The sequence below is a fragment of the Theropithecus gelada genome, chromosome 7a (assembly GCF_003255815.1).
Source record: "Theropithecus gelada isolate Dixy chromosome 7a, Tgel_1.0, whole genome shotgun sequence".
Taxonomy (NCBI): Eukaryota; Metazoa; Chordata; class Mammalia; order Primates; family Cercopithecidae; genus Theropithecus; species Theropithecus gelada.
Genome location: NC_037674.1, coordinates 3,827,208 through 3,833,207, shown reverse-complemented (window position 1 = coordinate 3,833,207; position 6,000 = coordinate 3,827,208). Strand labels below are relative to the sequence as shown.

General features: G+C 39.4%; 1 protein-coding gene across 5 annotated transcripts in view; it reads left to right on the top strand.

Annotated features, from left to right (window-relative positions):
- Nucleotides 1–240: 240 nt before the first annotated feature.
- SNRPN (small nuclear ribonucleoprotein polypeptide N) overlaps nucleotides 241–6,000 on the top strand; it is a 145,723-nt gene continuing 139,963 nt past the window's right edge. For 4 of the 5 annotated variants that reach the window (XM_025389494.1, XM_025389499.1, XM_025389498.1 and 1 more), the window contains exon 1: nucleotides 241–457. The gene's annotated coding sequence lies outside the window, so the exon portion shown is untranslated. Of the gene's footprint in view, nucleotides 485–6,000 lie in introns of all 5 variants that reach the window. The other variant, XM_025389500.1, reaches the window with a different exon arrangement.

Here is a 6,000-nt window from a genome sequence, read left to right as displayed (position 1 = left end):
TGTTGTTGCTTATGTCTCTAATGTTCTCAAGAATCTTAGACAATCCCTGAACACTGCTCCCCACTTTATTTGTTTAGTACAGTCCCAGTGAAATAAATTAGATGTCAAGGCTTCTCATTATGTTTGCCTGGTTTTTGGAACCTGGGGGACTTTGTACTCCTCCAGCAACAGCCAGAGGTGGCAGAGACCTGTCAGTCATTCACTGGGTGCCTCCTGCGCAAGCGCAGTTGTCCTCCTGCTGCCGACCACGAATGCGGTGCTCCTGCTGCAGACCACGCCTACCAAGGGCCGGCCTCAGCCACTGCAGCTGAGCTCAGAGCCTTCTGTGGGGTTTGCGGGGGGCAAGGTCAGCTGCCCACTCCCCTCCCTCTGGGGCTATTTGAGGAATGCGGTCCTTTTGCATAAGAAAGGCTTTTCTCTGCAATAATTGTGTTCGCTGATCAATGACACCTTCCTGGTAACATTTTATATTGCTTCTTTGAAAGTGGGGTTGCAGATATCTTTAAAACTTGCATGCGGTTGTCTTTTTTTAATCACATAAACATCATTTAAAACCAATTCATATTTTGTATTGTGTATTAATGCCTTTCATTCCTGAATTTTAAAATTTTATCATAATCATTTTTTGAAATACACAATTGTTTTCATCTTTTCAATCATCTCTCTTTAGTAATTAAATGAAAATAGCACTTTTATTAGGAACGATAGATGTTACATATTCTCTGTTTTAGTGTTTTCCGGAAATTTGCTATGAAATACGACTGTTGAAAAAGAGAGGGACAGAGACTTTCCTGGGAGCCACAGTACAAACTGTAGTTACAATCGTAGGCTTAGAGAAGCTATGATAGTTTAAATTACGTGGCTTAGCTTGTTCTTATTGTGGAAGGTGCACAAGGAATTAATTTGTGTAGACAGAACACTGAGACTCCCATTTTGAATGCAGAGACAGCTACTTTGCTACTGTGCAAATGAGTGTCATCATATTGTTTGTTTTTCTCCTTACCCAAAAGCTATAGACATTGGCTTGCATATTTGAGTATTTTCACTTTGGTTTTGTAAATGGCTGCTTGACTTGCCTTCCTACAAAAAATCCATAATATCGAGATGTATTATTTTCTTACTCCTTGATGAGTGAGTGATTAGTTTGCACTGAAATAAAAAATGCCATTCAGGAAATGTCATACATCTTCAAGCAGCTTATATTTTAATAGTATCGTCTTATAGAAAGGGAATTACAATCTTTATTTCTTCGATATCAATGAACAAACTATTTTTTTAATTTTAATATGGTCATTTTTATTGACTCAGTCAATAGTTTGCCCACTTTTTAGTTTTTACCTCCTCCATTAATGTCCATTGTTTTAGGCTGAACCTTTGACACTCCTCATGTATCGTTTGTATGTGACTAGATGGCAAGTAAAGAGAGGATTCCTCACCCTAGGTTAAACACTGACTTCCTCTTGAAGAAACAACTGAGGGGTCCAAAAAGCAGGCTAGGAATTGTTTAGGTTCTGCAATATGAATTGTGCAAATGCCAACAGGATTGAATTGAGAGAAACACATTCTCTAATGAAGGACGCATTCCTGCAGGGTGGATCTATGAGACTCAATAGCAAATGGCTGTTATACAAGTAATGAAATCCTCAATTTTATGGTCTAAAAGCGATTCTGGAGGGCACTTATTTAAGACACATGAGATGTGAAAACGCAATGGACCAAGAGCATTGATAGTTTATGGATATTTTTATTCCAAATTATTGATAGAGCTTTGTGTGCCAGGCAGTGCTGCAGTCAGGCACTCGGGGTTTCAATACACTATACAGAACATTTTAAGGGCAGATCTTGGTTAATTTTTTTAAGTAACCCTCATCTTCATTCTTTTATTGTATTATGACCTCACGCCATTAACCTTAAATTTCACCACAGATTTAGAAGAACCTAATAGTCAATGAAACCAGATAGATAATGGTATTTATGTAATGAAGGACAAGGGAAAGATGATTCCCAAATCTGAAGGAAACTAGAAGTTTTCTGGGGAAACAAATAGAGGAGATAAGATTTACTAGTTTCTTCTTCATTGATAAGAGTTGTGTTCTGTTCTGATAACTGAAAAGCTCCATGGAAATTACAGATGCTCCTCAACTTAAGTTGGGGCTACTTCCCAATAAACCCAACATAAATTGAAAACATCACCAGTCAAAAATGTGGTTAACATGCCTACCTTACTGAGCATCATACCTTAGTCTAGCCTGTCTTAAGAGTGCTTAGAACGCTTATATTTGCCTACATTTGTACAAAATAATCTAACAGAAACCGTATTTTATAATAAAGTCTTAAATATCTCATGTAATTTATTGAATACTGCAATGAAAATGAAAAACTGAATGGTTGTATGGGTACTCGAAGTACAATTTCTACTGAATGTGTATTGCTTTCTCACAATTATAAAGTTGAGAAATCTTAAGTCATACCTCAGGGAGTGCCGTTATTGCACAATACAGGTTTATCGGACACATATACCAACAAATCATAGGAAATTCAGGTTTGGGTCAAGGGGGAGTGGTTCAACCTACTTATACACACTTCCTTCCTCTCTATTAGGCTGCCTTTATCCTTGGGATTGTTGCAAGATGGCTGTGTCATGTAAAGAGTCGTGTCTTTTAGCATCATGAATGAGATAAAAGAGTTGAAGGCCAACTTCATTCAAATGTCTTCTCCATGTATCTTTCCCTTTTTCTCCTGCACTGCTACTGTAGTTCTGTGATCCATGTTTCTGTAGAAAATGGCTGGCATAAGTCAAACCTTTCTGACTGGGCGCTGTCATGATTACTTTCTCCCGCTGTTAACACTGTACTTGGAGGTCTTGATGGAATTGGGCAAACTTGTTCTTTCAGACCCTCAGTTTCATCTCAACACAGAACGCTCCAAAAGTCCTTGCTACTCCACAGCAGGGAACTCTCTTGAAGCAATAACATGAGGAAATAGTGGGCTTGCATGGCTGCCTCACATGCCTCAGGTATCATTATGCTCATTGCCTGATGTACTGTGTCTTGCCAACCATTGTTCCACATAATTTACCCATTCTTGGTTTTTACGTTGGTTAAAGCATGTACAAACCCTATTCGTTTTTCTATAGCATTTGGATTCATACCTTCTGAAATTACTTGACGATTACTGTGCCTCTGGTTGTTTGCTTCTAGTTGGCAATACAAAGAAACAATGTGAATGAAACTCATAAAGAAAAACCTATGATTGAATGGGCGTGTGTAACACTAGAGGGAAGGTCAGAGCTGGTCTATGCATGGGTATAGGTAGGAGTCTCAGTGGGTGTCAGCCACTGCGTGTCAACAAATCAAATATTTAAGGTGGATCTAAAAGAAAGGTAATATCTCTGCCAATTAAACTACAGTCATGCATTGATTAATGACAGGTACAGTCTAAGAAGTGCATTTTTAGACGATTTTGTCATTATAAGAACAGTGTAGAGAGTACTTACACAAACTTAGATGGTAAGTTTAAGTGTATGCCTACTATATGACTAGGCTATATGGTAAAGCGTGTTGCTTCTAGGCTACAAAACTTTACTGAACATTAAGCAATGATAACACTATGGCAAATATATATGTATATGTATGCGTATATATAAATACTGTATGTGTATATATATGGTATGTCTATATATGTATATATATGGTATGTGTATATATACACACATGTACACACACATACATATATACATATACTACAATAAAAATATGATATAAAACATTTTTTTAACTGTTACTGCTGTTTAAAGCAGATATCATGAGTGGATTTTGCAGGACTGGAAGTTCCTCCAGGCGAGTGAGTGGGTGAGTTGTGAGTGAAGGTGAAGGTCTAGGACATTGCTGTACACTACTGTAGACTTAAGAAACACTGTAGGCTTAGGCTATACTAAATTTATTTTTAAAACCTGAAGTAGGCTAGGCACAGTAGCTCACATCTATAATCCCAGCACTTTGAGTGGTCGAGGCAGGCGGATCATGAGGTCAGGAGTTTGAGACCAACCTAACCAATATGGTGAAACGCTGTTTCTACTAAAAATACAAAAATTAGCTGGGCATGATGGTGCACACCTGTAATCTCAGCTACTCAGGAGGCTGAGGCAGGAGAATCACTTGAACCCAGGAGGCAGAAGTTGCAGTGAGCCGAGATTGCGCCACTGTACTCCAGCCTGGGCAACAAAGTGAGACTCCATCTCAAAAATAAAATAAAATAAATTAATAAATTAATTATTTTTTAAAACTTGAAGTAATAATGACATTATGATTGCTACAATGTCAAAAGATAAGAGAAAATTTCAACTCCATTGCAATCTTATGGGACCAGCAACATGTATATGGTCTGTTGTTGACCAAAACGGCCCTTATGTGGTACATGACTCTATACACATAACAGCTCATTTTATATTTATGGAAAAAGCCCTTCTAGAATTATAAAATCACAAGTTTTACTCACATAAAAACACAATACTCAGATTAACTCATAAATGAAATTACAAAAATCTTAAAATTTTGATTATAATAGTTCGAAACAAGATTTTAATCCAGAGAAATGGGTGTCTTCACATAACCCTCTGTGGCATAAAGGGTAATGGCAATGAAACATTTCTTAATAAAAGAGGCTGCATGATTGTCAGTGTGATTTGCACCTTCCTGTTGACATCCATTCTGTAAGTATTGAGTGCAGGTGATCTTACCTGAAGGTGACAACAGAAGATTTCACTACAAGATCATGCATGTGCCCTCAATAACACCATGTCATTGATGCCACCAGGGTAACAGCTATTGCGATAAAATTTGAAAAATAAACATACATTAAAAATTTAGAAAGAGGCCGGGCGCGGTGGCTCAAGCCTGTAATCCCAGCACTTTGGGAGGCCGAGACGGGCGGGTCACGAGGTCAGGAGATCGAGACCATCCTGGCTAACACGGTGAAACCCCGTCTCTACTAAAAAATACAAAAAACTAGCCGGGCGTGGTGACGGGCGCCTGTAGTCCCAGCTACTCGGGAGGCTGAGGCAGGAGAATGATGGAAACCCAGGAGGCGGAACTTGCAGTGAGCTGAGATCCGGCCACTGCACTCCAGCTTGGGTGACAGAGCGAGACTCTCTCTCAAAAAAAAAAAAAAAAAAAAATTAGAAAGATAGTAAGTAATAAGCATTTGATTTCTTGGGCCCAGGAATTGGAGGCTGCTATGCGCTGTGACCACAACTATGAATACCCATTGCACTGCAGCCTGAGAAATATAGCTAGGCTCCATCTCTAGAAAAGTAAATAACTATGTACGTGTTTGAAAATATTTATCAAGGGAGCCATACTAATGTAGCTGAATCTTGGAAATCAAGAAAAAAATTGTTGGTTTAAAAGGGCAAAACTGTCCAGATAGAAAGAACAGCTGCAGATGAGGATAGAGCAGTGTGGCCCGGGAGAGGGGCTAAGCAGTGGACTAAGGACGGGGAGGCTGGAGAAGAGGCTGAGGGGAGTCACATCTTGTCCTGAGATGAAAAGGGGAAAAAAAAAACATGTTCATCTTCAAGCGCATACTCTCTTCAGATTAAAAGAAAGTTTTTAGTTTCTTGGGAAGAAGACAAGAATATAGGTGAGGGGTTTGAGAGATTCATTAATTTCTTTGTGAAATTCAACATAAAGGAAGATATTCTGTGTTGCTCTTTGTTCACTATATGTGTGGGGCTCACAGGGAAGCAACATAGACAAGGTTTCCAAATTCTCAGATGTTAAAGGCCACTGGGGATTCAGAAAACTCAACAGAAACTAAACTGCAAGTGGAAGAGCTGCCCTTGGGAACTCAGGGGACAAGTTTCAGGCCTGGACTGGGATAGGCAAGGGAGGCCTCGAGGAGGAGGAGCATTGGAGGAGATGCTGGAGAGTGAGGACCAGTGAGTCCAGCAAACAGGGCAGGGAAAAGGAAGAGGAAACAGTGTGTCCGTGGCACAGGCCA